At 38.3% G+C, this 21,333-nt stretch overlaps 1 protein-coding gene across 12 annotated transcripts in view; it reads right to left on the bottom strand.

Annotated features, from left to right (window-relative positions):
* Positions 1-21,333, bottom strand: part of LOC131439460 (protein windpipe) — a 168,725-nt gene that overhangs the window by 61,507 nt on the left and 85,885 nt on the right. For 5 of the 12 annotated variants that reach the window (XM_058610487.1, XM_058610497.1, XM_058610493.1 and 2 more), the window contains exon 2: positions 2,632-3,163. The gene's annotated coding sequence lies outside the window, so the exon portion shown is untranslated. Of the gene's footprint in view, positions 1-2,631; positions 3,164-3,249; positions 3,555-3,603; positions 5,705-8,529; positions 8,662-21,333 lie in introns of those variants that run through there. The other 7 variants (XM_058610495.1, XM_058610492.1, XM_058610491.1 and 4 more) reach the window with 6 other exon arrangements.

Consider the following 21,333-nt stretch of genomic DNA (forward strand, 5'->3'; position numbering starts at 1 on the left):
CCTTTAATAAGGGACAGTTATTTTGAAATTGTATTTGGAGGAATGCTTCTTCAAACCCTAATCCTGCATCATATCACATATCAAAACTATTTATCAAAATGAGATATACTCTCATTGTGCTATAGACTAGTTCAAAGGATAAGGTGAAAACAAGTACATTCGTTTGAAAATTTCGCTCAACTATCTGGGAAGATATGCACAGTTTAATAAAATTATTTTGTACGGATATTTAGATACATATTATTGTCTAAGCGAAGGCTCCAACTTTTTATATACGTGAAAAATCATGAATAGCTAAAGAAAAAAATAGTCAAATTTATTTTTGACATGTACGTTCGTCCTACTGTAAAATATTTTTTTAATTTGAAGCGAAAAAAAAAATTTCTGAAGCGATTTTTCTCATTCCACATTCGTGTCTAGTGTCATTGTCAAGCTTGCTCAATTTGGTGTATAATTTAATCGTGAATCGATTTAAAAAGTTTAACATTTGGTGAATGGCCGCTGGCAAAAGTTGGAGGACGATCCACATTTTATCGCTAAATCGTGTTCAGCGACGAAGCTCATTTCTGGTTGAATGGATACGTCAACAAACAAAATTACCACATCTGAAGTGAAGACCAGTCAGAAGCATTAAAAGAGATATCAACGCATCACAAAAAAGTCACTGTTTGGTGTGTTACGGAACGTTATTGTGAACGGCGAGCGCTACCGTGTGATGATTGACGATTTCTTTTGCCCAAGATGGAGGAATTGGACATGCCTGACATGTGATTTCAACAAGACGGTGCCACATCCCACACGGCACGCGAAACTATGTCCTAATTGTGAACGGTGAACAGTTTACTTATGATCAAAAATGAACCGGAATTTTCATTTTAAAATGCCCGCGCTTGTCCAATCGGTAAACTTTTATTCTCTCAACGTTGGCAACACTTTTATACACATTCTGTCAAATTTTGACGCATATCGTGCGATTAGTTTTTGCTTGGCGTCTATACAAAGAAGTTGAAAAATTTTCGTGTGGCGATTTTTATAATGGATGAAAATTTAGAACAACGTGCGTGCATCAAATTTTGTGTTGCAAATGGATTTAAGTGTTCCGAAATGTTGAAAATGTTAGTGTCTAGGAAAAACACAGGCATACGAGTGGTATAAACGCTTCAAAGGTGGTCGTACAAGCTTGGATCATGATGAGATCCCTGGCCGCCCAACAACATCTGTTACTGAAGAAAACATTGAATCGGCGAAGCAAATCGTGTTGCAAAATCGTTCTGTACTGATTAGAGAGATTGCTGTGTTGTTGGGCATCTCTTATGGATCAGCCGAACACATTTTAACTGATGTTTCGGGCTTGAAACACGTCGCTTCTCGGCTGGTGCCAAAAAGCTGAATTTCATTCAAAAACAGCGTCGTGTTGATGTGGCCAAAGAGATGATTTCCAACGCAGATAGTGACCCCACATTCATCGAATGCATCATAACTGGTGATGAGGTGTGGATCTATGAATATGACGTCGAAACCGCACAACAATCGACCGAATGGCGTTTCGAAGGCGAGCCGTTGTTCTAAATTTTCATCCAATATAAAAATCGCCACACGAAAATTTTTCAACTTCTTTGTATAGACGCCAAACAAAAACTAATCGTACGATATGCTTCAAAACTTGACAGAATGTGTATAAAAGTGTTGCCAACGTTGAGTGAATAAAAGTTTACCGATTGGACAAGCGCAGGAATTTTAAAATGAAAATTCCGGTTCTGTTTTGATCATAAGGTATCCTACGTTTTGGGCCTGTCCATTGGACGCCTAGATCGTTTCGTTAGGCTCATGTTAATCGAGACTGGCTTACCGGGAAACGATTGATGTCTGAAATAGCGGAAATTATACTTTCGAAAAATCTACCAATCCGGCGAAAACATTCTGCTATTTGAATTACTCGGTAAATGATGAAACATAGTTTTTGAAATGAAACCAATTGAACAAAACTCCATAAAAGCTCCAATTTTTCACGACAGGTGTGGTCCTATATTCAGCCTCTATGTTATGTCTTCACATGCAAGTAACAAGCGAGGCTTTCATAGTTGCCAGTTTGATTTCGCTTCTAGCCCTCGCTGGGTAATGATATGTGAAACTTTATTGTACCCTTTGTGTTGATTTTTTGAACCCTGTGAATCGGCTTGTAGTTCTCCAGCAAGTCATTTGGGATAAAATTTGTTAGTAATCGAACCCAAGTAGATGGCGTCAAAGGCGATCGTCAAAATCCGCAAACATCCTTGCAACGAACTATAATTCTTAGAAAGTTTTAATTAAACTATGAACCACGGTCAAGTTTTATTTTAAATACGCACAATTACTTTCTATGAAGATTTTCAAAAGAGTAAATCAAAACTATTTTTGAATACGAAAACATTTTTTGGTATCGACTTAAACAGGTTAAATTCTTTCTATGCATCATTCCGTCACCGTATAAGAGCTGTCAAATATAACATCACCTCACTAATAGCGTCGAATATATCTGGTGGAAAAAAAATTCGCACCTACCATATGAACACAAGAGCACAACTCAATCGATGATAAATTCATCGTCGATTGCACGAAGCACCAATAAGGTAATGTAAGCAATCGTCTTACCTTTAGAGTTTCAGAACTGCAACGCTGCAGGTGATCTTCTCCCGGTGTTTCCCGATTTATCACTTGGTGGAATTCCCCGTTCAACTCCAAACATGCAGTGCCAAATTTGGATATTTAGCCTTCGTCAGGGGGCCGCCTAAACACTGCTGCAGTGAAGAAAAAGCACTCAACTCGTTCACGTAATCCACGCAATAAAGATCATCCGAGCTTTTCTATCGACTTTCTTCTAGACTGTCGGCTTCGTTTTCAATCACTGACACGACGATTTTGCACTAATGAAGTCATTTCACTTCGTACTTCATTCCTCCGCTGATAGCACTTGTTCGCTGACTTTTTCTTTTCTTTCTATTTTTTTGTACTTTTACGACCTGGCTAAATTTCGTTTCACCACAGCCATCAACAGCAGCAACTTTTCCTTTCCTTCAGTTGGTCACGAGGGTCATAAAGCACCTTTCTTGTGGCACACATTCATGATTTATCCGTTCATATTTCTCTTCCTAACGGGCACCAATAAATTTGTTGAATTCTTCTTCTGAAACAATAAAATTAATTTCGGGGCCTTATTACAACACCAGGGTCAGCATCTGCACCGGGACCACCTTCCACGCGGTACCACACCTTTGCCTCAACTGGGACCGGAGAAGATTACGGAGTAACTGCGACCACACACACGCTCACCATCGCCGGAGCCGTAATAGAGCTCGTTTTTCCTTTGCTGATAAGCGGTATCCCAGTAAGTTTTGCTAGCCGGCGGCTTAATTGGTGTGCCTTCGCGATACTCGTGTTGGGCCCACCAAAAAAAACGAAGCGAAAAAAAATAAGCACACAGTCTAACTGTTAGTCGCAGTTCCTGTTGCAGGCCAAAGGTGTGATAAAAGTATGAAACACATTCACAATCGAGCGGATAAATTAAACCCCTTCTCGCCACTTCCCGGCAGCCACCTGCGGAACCGTGTCAATCGTTGAACTCACTTCGGAATCGTTTCGTTAGCGAAATCAGTTTGTTTGTTGGTTCGATAGCGTTTATCAACCGATTTGTATGGGGTGACGAACGGCCCAAATATACGCCAGAGACGAAACTATACACAAAACTATGGGAGAACCGAATTCACGTCACGCCGCCAACCGCCGAAATGCTACTGAGTTGCGCTTGCTTGAGCTAACTTCACAGTGCTCCTCTCTTCCAGCCGGCTTCGAACTCCGCTCGTTGCGTTGGCTTAAAGTGCGAGGGTTCAATGCGGTGCGCGCCTAGCCTCCGCAACAGTGCCAGTGACGTTCGGCATTGGGTTTGGCTAGTAGTCGGATGGTTGAAACAAGCGGAACGTTTTCAAACCCGGTGTCGACTGACGGTGAACGACGATGAGCGGCGGTGAAGGCACGGGACGACCGTCGACATCGTAGTATCAATTAATTTGCCCGCTCGGCTTATAACGCGCACATTGGCACTAACATCAGCAAACGAAAGGTGAATCGCGTTACTTGCGGCGTTTTTGCGCTGATAAGGTAGTTTTTTTTTGTCGATTTTCCGAATATGATGGTTGACTTAGGGTGGTTGTTTTTGTTGAATATTGTTGTAAGCTTCAGCCAATTGGTTTCTAGATTTCAAAACTGTTGTGAAAATAATTATCACAACAAAATGTTATTGATTAGCGATTTGTAATCAATACATATGAGGTTGTTTTAGTGTCACCTGTACTCGAATTTCGAAAAGAACGGTCAGTGCAATCTGAGATTTGATACGGATTTTTTCGAATGTAAGTTGTAGATTTATCTCTTTGCTCAAATTCAATTCGACTAGATTGCACCTGGAAAGTATTTCCTGATTTACACGGTAGCGATCATTTACCAAACATCATGTCAATTAGCAGTAACAAAGGCATTCCTAATTCAGTTAATATTCCATAAGATTTGACAAAAAATGTTGACTGGATTAAATATCAAAGTAGTATCTCAAGTACCTTGAACTCAATGGAAGAGCTTCCCCCACTTGAAGAATATGACTTCCGCGTTTGTTCGATTCTGGAGGCCGCAGAACAAGGCCAAACCAAACGATTTCTTGATCCATCGTCTAACAGAAGGCCTCCAAACCCTTAGTGGAACAAAGAGTGCTCAGATATTAAACACGCGAAACAAAATGCTTTCAAGACGTTTTTAAAACGAGGAGGAGGAACTCCTCAGAATTTTGCAAAATTCTTGATTTTAGAAACCAAGTACAAGAGCATACATCGGGACAAGCAATATAGCTATTGGAGACATTTTGTCGAAGATTTGTTAAGAGAAATCTCAATGAGCGCTCTATGGAATACGGCCAGACGAATGAGGAATCGTAACGTAGGAAATGAGAGTGAGTAATACTCGAACCGATGAAAATTTGATTTTGCATGGAAAGTTTGTCCAGATTCTGTTCCAACGCATAGCATTATTAAAGAGTTATGATTCCATTGATAGCCTCTTTTCAATGATGGAATTTTCCATGGCACTCATGTCTTGTAGCAATAACGTTCCTGGGTTGGACAGAATTAAATTCAACTTGATGAAGAATATGCCCGACCTTGCAAAAAGACGTTTGTTTTAAACTGTTCAACAAATTTCTTGATCAAAATATTGTTCCACCTGACTGGAGGCAAGTGAAAGTTATCGCCATTCAAAAGCAGGGGAAACTAGCTTCCAATAACAACTCATATAGATCCAATGTTGTCCTGCATCAGAATATTGTTCGAAAGAATTATTCTTCGATGTTTCGACACTTGAGTCGAGACGAACGGTTTGTTGTCAGATACTCAGTTTGGCTTCCGTAAAAATAAACGGACGAATGATTGCCTTGCATTACTTTCGTCTGACATCCAAATTGCCTTCGCTCAAAAACAACAAATGGCATCTGCATTTTTAGACATTAAAGGAGCATTTGATTCAGTTTCCATTGATATTATTTCAGACAAGCTCCATCAACATGGACTTCCAGCGATTATAAATAATTATTTGTACAACCTTTTGTCAGAGAAGTGCATGTATTTTTCACAAGGCGATTTGGCAACATTCAGAATTAGCTACATGGGTCTCCCGCAAGGCTCATGTCTCAATCCGCTCCTCTATTTTTACATGAATGACATTGACAGCTGTCTAGTAACCTCATGTACACTAAGACAATTGGCAAATGATCAGTTACTGGACCCAAATCTATTGATCTGCATAAACCATTGCAAGATACCTTAGATAACTTGTCTGTTTAGGCTGTTCATCTGGGTATCGAATTCTCTTCGGAGAAAACAGAGCTGGTCGTCTTTTCAAGAAAGCATGATCTCGCGCAGCTTCAGCTTCATATGATGGGAAGAATGATCGCGCAGGTTTTGACTTTCAAATACCTCGGGGTGTGGTTTGATTACAAATGTACGTGGGGAGGACACATTAGGTATCTGATAACAAAATGCCAACAAAGAGTAAATTTTCTTCGAACAATAACAGGATCTTGGTGGGGTGCTCATCCGGAAGATCTAATAAAAAATTATCAGACAACGATACTTTCAGTGATGGAATATGGATGCGTTTGCTTTCGTTTCGCTGCAAACTCTCATATTATCGAACAGGAGCGAATTCAGTATCGTTGTTTGCGAATTGCTTTAGGCTGCATGCATTCGACACATACAATGAGTCTTGAAGTTCTGACGGGAGTTCTTCCATTGAAATATCGTTTTTGGGAGCTTTCATCGCGACTGCTAATAAGATGTGAGGTACTGAATACCCTGGTTATTAACAACTTCGAAAGTCTAGTTGAGCTTCAATCTCAAACAAGATTCATGATAGTATATTTTAACCATATGTCACAGGAAATCGACCCTTCAAGATATACTCCTATCCGTGTCAGCCTCCTAAATGTTCCTGACTCAACGTTATTTTTCGACACATCCATGCAGCGTGAAGTGCGTGGAATCCCGGAACACGGACGGATCACGAATTGCAGAGGCTACTGGGTTTGGTATATTCAACAATAATGTTTCGGCTTCATTTAGGCTTCAAGAACCTGCATCTGTTTATATAGCAGAATTAGCAGCAGTTCATTATAGCTTGAGTGTAATGGTGACATTATCTCCTGAGTCCCGGCTCATTGCTCCATTCCAGAGCCGATATTTTAGCCAAACGTGGTGCTATTAAGGGTGAAATTTTCTGAGAGTTCGATTGCTTTCAACGAATTATATAGCGCGTCTCGCCAAAGAACACTTGCCAGCTTCTTGGGATCTTGGTCGGTGGAAAAAATATTCAAACCGAAGAATTGGTAAGATCGGAAAATGCTTGTCTTTGGCAATCGATTGAACGTCTTTCTATAATGTTTAAATCCATTTGACGTAAACATTGCATTGAGGCGGAGCTGGTCGATAGAACGGTGACTTTGGAACACGATTTACTCTGTATACGAAATGGGTAATCGGAATTCGATTGCGATAACTCCTCCTTTGGACTGACGTTATTTGCATCAATAAAAAATTCCCATGGAAACATTTTTTTTCTGTAAACTACTGCCAGACAGTGGGGATATTGAATGGTTTTGAGATCGGATGTTTACATTTTGAGTTAAACAAAGTTTTATATCAAAATATTCAGCTTTATGACAGTTCCTGTCACAGTTGTCCTTGAAAACAGAATTTGCTTCCAGATTTAGATTTCGCACGGTAATAGCTATCCGTCCATTTTTAACGGAGATATCGACATTTTTATTTCAGCGACTTTTCTCCATATTCCAGCAATAGGAGTTCTGAGCATTGTATGACAAAGCAATGCTTGGGAGCAACTTGAAACACGATTTTTCTAAGTCGCAAAAAGTCGATTTTTTCAAAAAAAATTTTTTTCGAGATGACACTAAATCTCAACAGTGGGGATATTGAATGGTTTTGAGATCGGATGTTTACATTTTGAGTTAAACAAAGTTTTATATCAAAATATTCAGCTTTATGACAGTTCCTGTCACCCAAAGTATTTATACAAAAAATGTAATAAAGCATCAGAAGAGAGTCGATATACACTATTATCTGAACCATTTTCGCTGGCATCGTTGGAACCACCCTGCACACCTTCATGTTGGTTCAAAACAACTCATTCGCTCGGCAGATCAAAGTACAGCAATATCTCGTACTGATCAACAAGCTGTGTGGGTTCAATCAGCAAACTCTGTACATAGATTGTCAAGATTCATGCTACAGATGCCTGAATATCACGTGAATCCCAAATGAAATTCGATCCGTGATGTAACGGTTTTAGCGCCGCACAACGGCAAGCAAGAATTTGTCTGCTTCCTCCGTCACGAGCCCTCTATTTCGGGTAGTCGAACTGTGAGCGGAAATAAAACTCATGTGAAGCACTGGAGCGTACACGGAAAGAGCGCTATCAATTTATGCTGTTGTCATCGTGAAACCAATACATCTTTTGGAACCAAACATAAAAACTGTGAAGTAAGCACGTGGTGGACTCATTACACTCTGACAAAAACGTATCCGAGCGGGGTCCCGACGTCGGCAGAGGTTACCGCGATCGGAGTGATCTTTTCGATCGACTCGACTTTGGATGATTATGCGGTTGATTGATAAGCACAATGGAATGGTTTTTATTGCCATATGATGACTGTAATTATTGATTTTTTTTTGTTGTTGTCTGGATGGACTTTTTCGTTTGTCATACAACCCAGCAAACTGTGCAAATTGATATGTGTTGTAAAATACACAGTCTTGCAGAAAACCAAGTAGTGGTAAGCGTTTGTGAAATCCAACTTTCGTATCTTGAACGAGACGAACGAAGGTAGAAAATGCCCCAATAGTAAGCTGATACACTGAACTGCTATCAGATATCCAGGACTAGCAAGATTAGCCAATTAGTCGGATTGCCAACTTGCTTCAGTTGGTCGGCACGTACTCGGACTCACTGACGGTAGCCGGAGCAGCAGCAGCAGCAGCAGAAGTGTTTCGTCGGCGGTGTGTTGACCTAATAGGTTCAATTTTATTGTCCATACCGCGATAAAACTGCGCGTTCAGCTTCACAATCAATCTGAAACGAGACAAGATGGAAACAGAGATGCATATTAGTTGGGCTGACTGAGTTGCTAGTGCTTACTGTGCACTGTAGCACAGTAGTAGTAGTAGTAGTAGTACAAGGCAACGACCAGGGTCACTTCACGTAGCACGTAAATTACGAGCTGTTGGAGATTTCACTGTCAATGTCCAACCGGCGAAGTGACCGTGACTTTTGTGGTCGAATGGTCAGATAGAAGAGAGTGTGGCAGAGGTCTGGAAACAGTGTTCAATTGCTTCTTTCCAATGCAATTAATCGGGTGGAATTCGAAGTAGATTCCAGCTAAAGATGAACAGCTATAACTGTTGACCAGTAATTGGATCGCATAGAATTTACCGTTCCTGTACTATGGCGAAGAAGGTGTTTGTGTATTTGCTAAGAAATAGAACAAATTTGAAAGTACACATTGTTTACGTTTACCAGTTTATCTACACTATAGGAGTGTTGCTTCCACAAATTCACATTCACCAGTGATATCAGAACAAATTATCAAACCAAACAGAGTCTAGTTAACAATTGCTTGCTCTCGTATTTATGTTAATAATCAGATAACCAAATTTGCACAGAACCGGTATATTTCATCCTTGAATAGGGATTTTCATTTGCATCGTTATTTTAATGGAACGGTGAACAAAATGCCAACTATCGAACTCTACCGCCCCAAGCAAAGACCGAATCCGCGGGTGATGTCAATAGTATTACGAAAACTTCCTATTCCCGTTCCTATCATTTTTATCAAAACAACGAAATGATTTCAACAAGCCCGGACCGAATTCCCCCTTGAAAAATGGTTTCAGCTTGTAGGTAAATGACATGTCAGACAGCCGAACCGAGGCCAAATGTTTACCTAACTACCCCAGGTTTGCTGATAAGAAAGGCAGACAAGAGAGGTTGATAAGGCACTCTTTTCGGTGTGTTTTGTGTATGTATCAGATGATAAGGCAGAGTAGCCACGAAATCGAATGTCCGTGCAGTGCCATATTTTTGTTGGAAGTTGAACTAGCGATTCAAATATATAGTTTCTTGCCTGGAATATGAGAACACATTGTGATATATTGTAGTAGATATTGGGAAGCTAATAACAAATGAAAAAGTCTTGATTTGAATTGTTCATTTGATATAAATTGCATAGCATGAATATATTTAACTTATTTACAAATTTTATATGCCTACCAAAAGAGACAGAGAACCGGCAAGAATGGAATGGATCATAGTATTTCCATTTGAAATGGAAGGTTGATTAATTCTACTAGGTTCAGATTCGGCTAAAGTAATTTTTCCGTAAGCATTCTTAATCAAAGTTTGGGTTTTAGTTTTTTTTTTCATTGTGGAATCAAAAGGAACCTATCATTCTTTTTTAAGACAGTTTAGCATTCTTCATGGCGAAAAGGACAACTTTCATCATCTAGTATTTTGACTCTTGCCTTACTTTTGAGAAACTTATTGGATGATCTGAGTCAGATTGATTTGGAGTCTTCGGTAATATTTCGACAAATTACTAATAATACTAATTACTAATTACTCACAGAATAGTCGTTAAAAGTTTCAAACCGGGTATATTTTAGTTTAGAACTCACCTCGAGAAGGTCCAATACCAAATTTCATGACAATCTATCCACTAGTGTTCAAATAACAGCCGATCGTGTCAGACGAGTTCTAATTTGCATCAAGATATAAAAGACGAGTTTCGTGTTCTGATGAAATAGCAACGGTCAAATCGAATGATATGCGGTACACAGAAAGAAATAATGAAATTTACACGACATGTAAATCAATAGTAACATGGAATAGATATGGGTTGAATCGAGATTTTGATTGAAAACCTTCATCGATGAAAAACTAAATTGGATTGCATTGAATTTTCAATGAATATAACTTTGTCTTTCAATTAACGCTTCGTTTGCGATTAAATTCTATTGAAACCTACAGATTTGTAAAGTAACTTTATGTTTAATTACCTGCTCCAAATATGTGCATGAAAATAGATGTAAATTCATAAAATATTTTTATCTATGTACGGATAGGTCCACTACCCCCGTATTCTTTAGATCTGGCCCCCAGGGACTATTATCTGTTCAACGATTTGTTTTAGTCTTTGTTAAGACGTAGAGCCGTCTTGAGCTAGTTTTAATATGATCAGTATCTAACGGGGAAACAGATTGGAAAACTGACATGTGAACACAATGATGTAATGAAAACCGCGAAAATGTTTTTGCAGAGGCGGGACTCGAACCCGTAGCTAACTCCTAACCGGGGAAATTGTTTTACTAATTATTATCTATTTCCAAACCTGAAAAGGTTTCTCCAGCGAAATTTTTCAAAATGCAGCGAAGTTTTTCAAAATACTACCGTTCCCGGAATACAGCAGTTTTGAAATATAATTGACTGAAAATCTTGATTTTTTGATCGACTTTTGATGATTTTTAACCTTTTTCAAATGAGAAGATTTTTTCCTAAAAGTTTTCAATGTTAGGATTTATACCGTTTGAAAAGTCGCATTCGTGAATAATGTCTTATTGTTTCATATTGAGGGAAGAGAAGAATTCCGAACCACTCTTTGAAGCTGACTATAAAGGTTAAGCTACATGCAAAATGCCACGTATAAGAACTAACATAAAAACACTTTTGGAACCTCAAAAACATTTGATTATTAGCTCAAAATACGTGTGAATGGTTCGACTGCTTATGAAATAATAAGGTGAAGCAGAAATAGTATGATGACAGAAGTTTCTTAACACATGAACTGAAAAGTCCCGGACCTGACATATAGATGGCGTTAGTATAATTGCAATTACCTTTTGCCTTTCTCTATAGAAAGGTATTAGAATTGCTGGAAAAACCTACTTTCGAACGGAGCCTCGGAGACCCATAGTGTTATATACCATTCGACTCAGTTCGACGAGATCGGAAAATGTCTGTGTGTATGTATGTGTGTGTGTATGTGTGTGTGTGCACTTTTAGAAGATATTTGAACGCGCTCATTTTTCTCAGAGATGGTTGAACCGATTTTAACAAACTTGGGCTCGTTCGAAAGCTACTGTCAATGGCCCGATCAAGTTCGAAGATCAAATGGCTGTGACTTTTGGTTCCGGAGATATGATTGTATAAGTGACGTAACCGACAAAAAGCGTTGTATTTGAACGCGCTTAATTTTCTCAGAGATGGCTGATCCGATTTTAATAAACTTGGGCTCGTTTGAAAGCTACTGTCGGGCCATTGATCAAGTTCAAAGATCAAAAGGTTGTGACTTTTGGTTCCAGATATATGATGGTATAAGTGACGTAACCGACAAAACACATTGATTTTTACCGCTCTTATATATATGGGTGCCAAAATTTTGGGATCACCTCTATTTTCGTTAAGTTCTAGTGCTCAAAAGTTTAAGCACCTCGAAAAAAGCCTTCATGCAAAATTTGACCTAAATCGGACATGCTTAACGGGTGCTGCCCGGTGGTAAAGGTTTGACAATTTTCGATCTTGAAAAAGCACCATAGGGGAGAGCAAGCAAAGCAATGGCTTGAAAAGTGTTCTGAAGACTCCGCTCCATCAGCAACAACAATCAAACGTCAGTTCGCTTTCACATCTCATCAGTGTTCTCGATAAAATAAAACCAGTGTCAGTCGATAAAATAAAACCGCTTACGTTCGGGACGGAAGAAACCAGGTACAGTATTGTATAGTGAACAATAGAACGATCTCGAAACGAGTGAACCAAACGAACAAAAGTTACCGCCGATACGAAAGAATACAATTATTGTTGAAGGTTTGCTTAAGGAGCAAATGCATCTGGACATTAAACGTGTGCATTTACTCCAATGCTATAAGGCATATAATGTTGTTTACTTCCAGTTTTATAGAAAATTTGATACTATTCAATTCGCAATAGACAATAACAATGTGCACTATGTGGAGTACGATAACATTAGGTACAACATTCCAGTATATATGGAAGATAGTGCTATAGAAGTGCGTGTGCATGATCTTCCCTCAAGCGTCATCGATCCTTATATTCGCAAAACTATGTCCCAATAGAAAGAGATTCTCTCTATCGAAAAAGAAAAGTGGAAGAACTTCTTCCCTGATATTCTAAATGGCGTACGTTTGTTACGTACGCGCTTGAAGAACGCTGTACCTTCTTATGTGACTTTCTATCAGAATACAAGAATCCCGCGCAAATCCTATTTTTACCTATGACAATCAGATGGCCACATGTCAATATTGCCAAAAAGCAGTTCACTACGGTGAGCCATGTGATAAACTGGACAAGGAGACAACTACATCAAAGGACAACGGTGCTTTATTCACACCAACCCCCAGCAACTCCAGTATACCTGTGACAGCCATCAACAACAATAAAGCATCCCCTTCAACGAATCCATCAGTATCCCCTATAGAAAAATGTACACCAGCTGCAGTGAACAGCTTACCCTCCAACCAACCAACAACTGCAACCAATGTACAACAAGGCGCATCTACAGCAACTAGCAACGAACTCAAGACTGCGAACAATAAGGAAAACGAAAAGAAGACGGAAATCAACAACAATACCACCGATGCGGCAATGGATGACGAGACAAGCCACAAACAAAGTGCCCCTCAATCCTCGCAGAAGGGAAATGGAAGCTCCTCTCTCCCTAGAAAAAGGGTGACAACGCGATCAAATACAAAAAAAATTATTCAAAAATCGGCTCGATCGGCCACGTAAAGCTTGTACGTAAAAAAGCCCGAATAAAAATATCTTTTAAATAAAAAAAAATGACTTTGGTTATATCTGTCGGACTTCGATTCCGTAAGTAGTGAAAACATTAGTGAAAAACGTGCTTAATCCACCTAAAAGTGAGATGATACCTTTTTTATCAATCCGCATGTGTTTTTTGCGTAATTATGATGTTTTTAGATTTCATGGAATAATTTTCATGACCAATCGACGAATCGAAGATAGAAATTGTATAAAACCCTAAAATTATTCCCTTAAATCTAAACGTGTGACAATCGACTAAGCATTCCATGAGATGTAGATGTGAGTTTCTCTTTAAAATTTTTGTCAATATTTATGGTACTTCCAAAATATGGTATTCAGAGATCAGCATAACCCAAAAAGATCGTATGTCCATGAATTAGTGTGACGAAAAAATTAAAATAGTTTTGAGCTCAACTTTGAAGATTTTCTGGTATCGCTTCTGTGACGGTTTGAATTTTAAAACCTTTTAAAACCTTAAATTTCAAAATTAGAAGTCGGAATCGGAAATTTTGTATGGAACCATAAGTTAATTTTAATTTTCGTTTATTGAATTCGTTTTGGCCTTCTTTTAGCTTCTCTAGTCTCGATACTTTCGGAAACAGAATTCGGAAATCTATGTAGCCGAAATCAGTTAAATTCGCCTAATTGATCACTAGATTCGAAATTTTCGAAAATCAGTGCAGCCATTTTAGAGAAATCGTAATGCGTTCCACATAAAATTTGTTGGGTACGTTCCGGGATCGAAAACCGAATACCAGTAAAACTGAAATAAGTTTATTTGGTTATCGACTCTCTAAATCTGTGATCCCGATAAACCCGATAAATTTGTGTGAAATGTTTACTCTAATCACTCTGTATCTCCTGAACCAGAAGTCAAATCTGATTAAAATACAATCAGTTTTTAAGGGATCTTAAGACCTTTTATTTGAATGTTAGATGGGCGAAATCGGTTCAGCCCGTTCGAGGTTCGAGCAAAATGAGTGGCATTATTTTAAGTTCATTATATATATCATCCTGTTGTTCTGGAACCAGAAGTCAGATCCAAAATATATCCAGAAATAGCATAGGACTGTTTATATGAATCAAAGTTTGTAGAAATCAGGTAAACTATCTCCGAGAAAAATTAATGAAATTATTTTTCACTCACAAATTTTCTTATCTCGACGAACCTATTCGAATGGTATAATCTCTATCATCAAAACTGTCTAATACATATGTCATGTTCGAACGTTTATGTTGGCAAGAACGAACCGTGCTAAAATCGTAACGTCATGAAAATCGGTGCTGTGCATAGTCTTTTAGGTGCTAAGAAACAATTGCATAAAAAAGAGTTGAAAATCGGGTTTCACTTTGCTCTGGAACATCGCTTTATCATCAAGCCTGTAAAACTCCTACTAATAGAATAAGGGAAAAAATCGCTTACACAAAAGTATCGATATCTCCGTTAAAAATGGAGGGATTTGAACAATCTATGGCTTGTTGGAATGCTATTACCGTGTGGAATCTAAGTCTGAAAACATATACTGTTTCCAAGGTTAATTGTGACAGATATTGTCAAAAAACTGAAAATTTTTACATAGAACTTCGTATAACTCAAAAAGTAAACATTCGATCTTAAAACCATTCAATAGCGTTCTGGGTGACGGGGAGATCTTTCATTTGCGACTAGTTTGATCAAAATCAGCCCAGCCATCTCTGAGATCTCGACCTCTTAGTTGACAACACACATACACACACACACACGGACATTTACTCAGTTCATCGAGCTGAATCGATTGATATGTCATTCGGCCCTCGGAAAAATTTTCTAAAATTTCTATTTTCTATATACATATATATATATATATATATATATATATATATATATATATATATATATATATATATATATATATATATATATATATATATATATATATATATATATATATATATATATATATATATATATATATATATATATATATATATATATATATATATATATAAAAGGTAAAAAAATGTTCAGATTACACCAGATCTGGACGTTTCATGCGTTTCTAAGACATTTGGTATCAAAAATTTTGTTTCTATGGTTTTGAGTTTTTTTAGGCGGGTTTCCGAAGTTACGTGTTATTTTTACGCGAATTTCCAAACTTACGAGTTTTTTGAGTGGTTTTTACGCGGTACTTATCCCCTGCGTAAAAAGAGACCTTAGTTTATGAAAAAAATCTCTAGTCAAGGTGTACGGTATAGCGGTTTTTACCCTTATCTCGGGGACTGAAACGCGTTATCCGTTAGCATTTGGCTAAAAACGAAACGAATGCCATTCAGCAACCACCGAATTCACCTGATTTGACTCCCTGCAACTTTTCCCTATTCGGTCGACTCAAGAAACCGGTTATTGATTTTGATGAAGAATCTTGGATCTATTATTTTCTGAATAAATTCCGGGAACTTTTTATTCAAGGTAGTAAAGCGAATGGAGCTCATGTTGCACCGAAAGAAAAGGTGAATCCACCTAACTACCCGGAGCATAGGTCGCTCCTATCGAGCGGTATTAGACTCTTGAGACAAGAAAACTCTCTCAATATAAACAACAAGCTACAACTATAGTTTAATTTGGAAAATCGTGGCCATAAACAACTAAATCGGTTACATAAGACTCTGCACAGTCTCTAATGGCTCGAGTAAGCTCAAAATTTCGTAGTTTCTTAATGCAGTCTAATTCAGCAACTGTTAGAAGTTTTATGATTACCATTAATGCACAATAAAATGAGTAAAAATTGCATCTTGGATTGAACTAACGGAAAATTTGTTTTATTCCGACTTCATTCTGTCCCGGCTTTGTCACGAACAAGCCTTAAGGCATGTTTTTTTTATTTAAATGATATTTTATTCAGGCCTATTTGCGTACAAGCTTTACGTGGCCGATTGAGCCAATTTTCAAATATTTTTTTTTTGTATTCCATCTCGTTGTCAACCTTTTTCTAGAGGGAGAGGAGCTTCCATTTCCCTTCTGCGAGGATTGGGGGGTACTTTGTTCGTGGCTCGTCTCGTCGTCCATTGCCGCATCGGTGGTATTGTTGTTGATTTCTGTCTTCTTTTCGTTTTCCTTGATGTTCGCAGTCTTGAGCTCGTTGCTAGTTGCTGTGGATGCGCCTTGTTGTACATTGGTTGCAGTTGCTGTTTGGTTAGATGGTGAAGGTGTTTTTGAAACAGGATTACAGCATTCACTAGTTTCCGTTGTTGAGCGGTTGTCCTTGTTTTTGTTTGTTTTCGCTGTTTCAGTGCAAGGTTTGCCGTAGTGTGCAGGTTGTTCACAAAACTGATATGTAAACAGTTGATTTTCATACGTAATCAGTGTTTTACACGGATGTATCCCATCTTGACCACAAACGATGTAAGATGGAATTGCTTTACGTAGTTGCATACGTACCACCCGCACGCCATTCCAGATACCGGGTGAAAAATTCCGCCATACTTCCCTTTCGATGGAAAGAACTTCACCGTACTGCGACATATTTTCCCGAACATACCCATTGCTGGTCTGCGGGGGAAGGTCATGCACTCGTACTCTATTGCATTGTCCACCATGTACACAGGGATTTTATATTTAAAATTGTCATGATCAACACTATCCACCTCGTTGTTAACCGAAGCGAATGCAATTGCATCTCTTTCACGTTTGAACATAATGTACACACAGTTAGACGCCTTGTTGAATTGAATTCCATTTACATCATTAACGTTTAGATGCATTCGTTCTTTTAAGATTTCAATTTCATTTGCTGCTGGTCTAACTTTGCAGCGCTTGAAATCAATACAGATTGAATTTGGTCTTGTAGGCCAAGTTTCAGGCTTTGTTAAATCGTATTTGATTTAATTGAAAAAAATCGTATTTGACCATTTCGTACACTCTATTGTTCACTACACTGTATTGTCTTTGTTTCTGTTGTATCGACCGTAAACGATTTGCGACTGTGTCTGATGAGATGCGAGCACGAACTGTGTTGAGGCATGTTATTTGCTGGTGAAATGAATTGATTTTGGTTATATCTTTCGGACTCCGATTCTGGAAGTAGTGAAAATATTTGTGAAAACTCCCAAACGAATATTAGTCTGCGAGATGTTATAACCAATTTTCATAAATTTAGATTGAAATGATAAATCGTACTGTAAGATACAAAATTCTTAGATTTCGTCGGGTTCCAAATTCTGGGTCCAAAATCACATAAAATAAACCAATCGCACATTTTATCAAAATTTTTACAATTTTCTTAGTTTTTAGGAAATAACTACCAGTGCGTGATCTTCTACCTTTTCTTTTTGTATTAGTTTCAAATTTTAACACAATTTTTCCCACATTTACTAACATACGATAACAACTGGTTTGTAAGATCGGTCTCCTATGCATTGAACCACCAGCCCGGGTCGAAGAGCTGTCAAAACTTCGAAATTCTTTCTACATCAATCAAAAACTGTGGTCACCACTGGCAATTTTCCTACGCCGCAAAATTTGGCTCAAGGTTGAAAGGACAACTGTTTGAATTCCTGATAGGTGTAGGTGTCAAACATAAACCGCACATATTTTTCATCCATTAGTAATCTGACTTTAAAAGCACATGCATGGACATGCAGGACAACGAACTATAGGACCGAGTTGATGGGGGCGTACGGTCTTCGGTGGCAGTTTGCGTCCGTATGTATGTAGGGCGATTGTTTCTAAAATATATTTCAATCGGTTCGTTTATTGTTTAGTGGAGTCAAAAACTCTACTCCGATTCAATGATCACCAAATAAAAATGTTATGTTAGGAAAAAGCAGATCTCACTCGACCTAATGGTTACAATAGTTGGGATCAATATGAGTACGGTTACCGTAGTGAATCGAACCGAATCAGCGCAACACTCGACTCGACCGAAGCAGCAGAATGAATCTGACAGTGTCATTGACGGTGCAATTTATTTGTCTCGTGATGATATGCATTGGCTAAACAAGCGCATTCGAATTCGTGCTATTGGACGATTTATTTGTTACGAACCGAGAGCTTGATTTGCATAATCCACGCGCGAAACACGCCAATGCTGCTATCCTGTTCGCACTTGCCAGCACACCGGCTTCAGACTTAAGTTGTTGATTTGTGTCTCTCGAAGATTGTGTGGAGATTATTAAGAAAATATGAGATGATTGGGGCTTGTTTTACTTTTGGTTACAATTTCATCTTTTTCTTTCAATTTCGTTTTTTTTGCTGCCAGGACCTTCATTGAATCGGTATAAGTTATGGCTACTGGTGGAATGTGTGAGTTGTTTGCGTACACGTTTTTATAGTTATTTTCTTTATTTATATCTGCCAGGGTAACTGAACTGCGCATTCGGTAATCTGCTTTAAATTCAAACTCCGAGACGCAAATTATGTGCTACAATTTCATTTGTCTGTACTTCAACTTAGTTGAAAGATTTCAAACCTGTAATTTGGTGGATCCGCTTCACTCAAAATCACTGGAATTCCCCGGTCAGTTTATACGTAAGACATGAAATGCCCTGACGAACGTTAATTTTTTGTGTTTGTGCCATCCGAAAGGTCGCTCGAGCTGCGTTTCTACAACAACACGCCTTTCACGGCTGCCATCGGTTGTTTCGATTCAAGTTGAAAAAAGAAACAACACTCGGTAAATCGAGTTAGCCGACACCGGAGGCCATGGACTGCGTATCTCCATGACATCTCATTGCTAATTGCAACTACTCGAAGCAGTAGAGAGCTCGGTTTTTTATTGCTTCCATAATTAACACCTTTCCGGACGAATCAACCTCGAAGTAAGATTACAATTCTTTGTAGTTCGTGCATGGAAAAGCTATCGCAATGTTGCCATGGTTGCAATTGTGATTAAAAACGCTTGAATTGTTGATTGCACTGTGAGCCCATTTTTGGTACGTCTGCTAGTTGACGGTGGAAATATTTACCACCCAGTTAACTGTCTGTTCTCGGAGTTTACTCGAGAAGTCAAATATACTAGGAACTCAATGGCACTGTCACAGACCCGTTACAGTACCATCGGATCAGATAAACACGCTTCAACAATTTCCCAGAATGCAGGCATGCATTGATAAACCGTTCTAGACAACCAATTAGAATAACGTTCATTGTCTTGTCTTGTCTTCGTCGTTGTCGTCATCGATTTGTACCGACCTACCATAAGTAACTCGAGGCGTACCACTCTCCGGTTTACATAAATTCTCCGTCACACTTCTGAACAACTCGTGTGCATGCCGAAGGGTAATTGTGTCAATGGCTAGGGCGGTCCTTCCTCGATTCCTAATGATTTTGTATACTTTAATAGTCGGAATGCTTTGCACCAAACATCGATAATATTTCAATTGTTAAACAATTCTGCTCACGGAAGGATTTCTTTTTCTTATTAATTTTGCACGTGCACTTCACTTCCAGGCGGCGTTCTTCAAAACTAAAATACGGAGTTGCTAATCGCAGCGAATAAAACTGCATACCGCACATGCAGAGGAAATAACGAACCGATTTTCTCCTGTTGGTCTGTTTGCCTATACAGGGCCGATGGGTCGGTTGCAGGTCGGTTTATCATTTTTTTCAATTCATGCGCCACTTGCTTATTTATTATTCGACCTGCATTTTGATTTTGATTCTACAGCCATAACTCCGGTGCCTGTGAACTAATCGGCACAGTGAAGTTGCCTCATTCGCTAGTAGCCTGCCTCGTTTCTACAGTCACTGGCACAGTGTGTCCGGAGCGGAGCCGAGAAGGGCGCCGATAGATGAAAAATAATTAATTATGCTATTCTTGATAACGCGAAAGTTATTTTTAGATGAAGACTGTTTTTTTCCCTGTTCTTTTCTGAAATGAATTCAAACAAGAACGTAAGACACTTCAATCACCAGAATAACGTACACCACTAGATTATGCTTCAATTAGTTAACATGAGATTCAAAGTGTAGTATTTGTTTTCAATGGGAGATAAGCTCAACCTTGAAAACAATACTAACGAATGCTTAAAGAAGCGGAAATCAAACGAAGAATTTAAACGAGTTTAGTAGCCGTTATCATTCTAAGTGAAATGTTTAAAATCTTACATCAAATTTATTCTATAAGCAAAGTAGAGTCCTTCCGTTTCAACAGACTTTGCAGCCGATTTTTCTGTGTACTACGATACTACTGACACTAAGAATTTTTCCAGGCCCGACGACTCGAACATTCGTCAGCTGTGTTATACACAGAATCTCCTACCTTGGTTTTATTTCTACATGACCGCTTTTTTAATATTCTTAATATAGAAAAAATAAACTTACGAACAATAATCAAGCCTAAAAAAAAATTCCCAGAATAGTTCGTAACTATCTTACAAATACCAAGCAAGCAGGATTATGATGGTCGTATTTATTGGTACCTAACACTATTTTTTTTTTTTTTTCCAAAAATACGTTTATTTCTTAAGGCAGTTTACATAAGTTTTTCTTCGCCGTAGCATCACTTTTACATAATATTCTTATCCTAATTTAATTCTAACATAGTCACAACGTTTTGAATTTATTAAAACATATTCTCTTATAGCTTAAATATCATCTTAGGTAACTCGTCATTAATTATGAAATCTACTCGGACATATTATTTGAACCAAACGATTAACTTCTATAAATTATAAAATAAGCTGTTATTTTCAGACATTTTGTTGATAATTTCATGTTTCGAGTTTGTTTGTATCATTACATAATTTTTATTCTAATTTAGCTATTGGTTGAACTCATGGACGCAGCTGGGATCAGAACTAAGTCTTAAAAGGGGCCTTTATTAAATTGAAACTCCAATTTTCTTTATGAAATGATAAATAAGTTTCATGTATGAAAGGTCACGACAAGCAAGAATGTCTCGAACTGGGATATTGGATAGTTTACCTTGG

The sequence above is a fragment of the Malaya genurostris genome, chromosome 3 (genome assembly GCF_030247185.1).
Source record: "Malaya genurostris strain Urasoe2022 chromosome 3, Malgen_1.1, whole genome shotgun sequence".
In the NCBI taxonomy this organism is placed as follows: domain Eukaryota; kingdom Metazoa; phylum Arthropoda; class Insecta; order Diptera; family Culicidae; genus Malaya; species Malaya genurostris.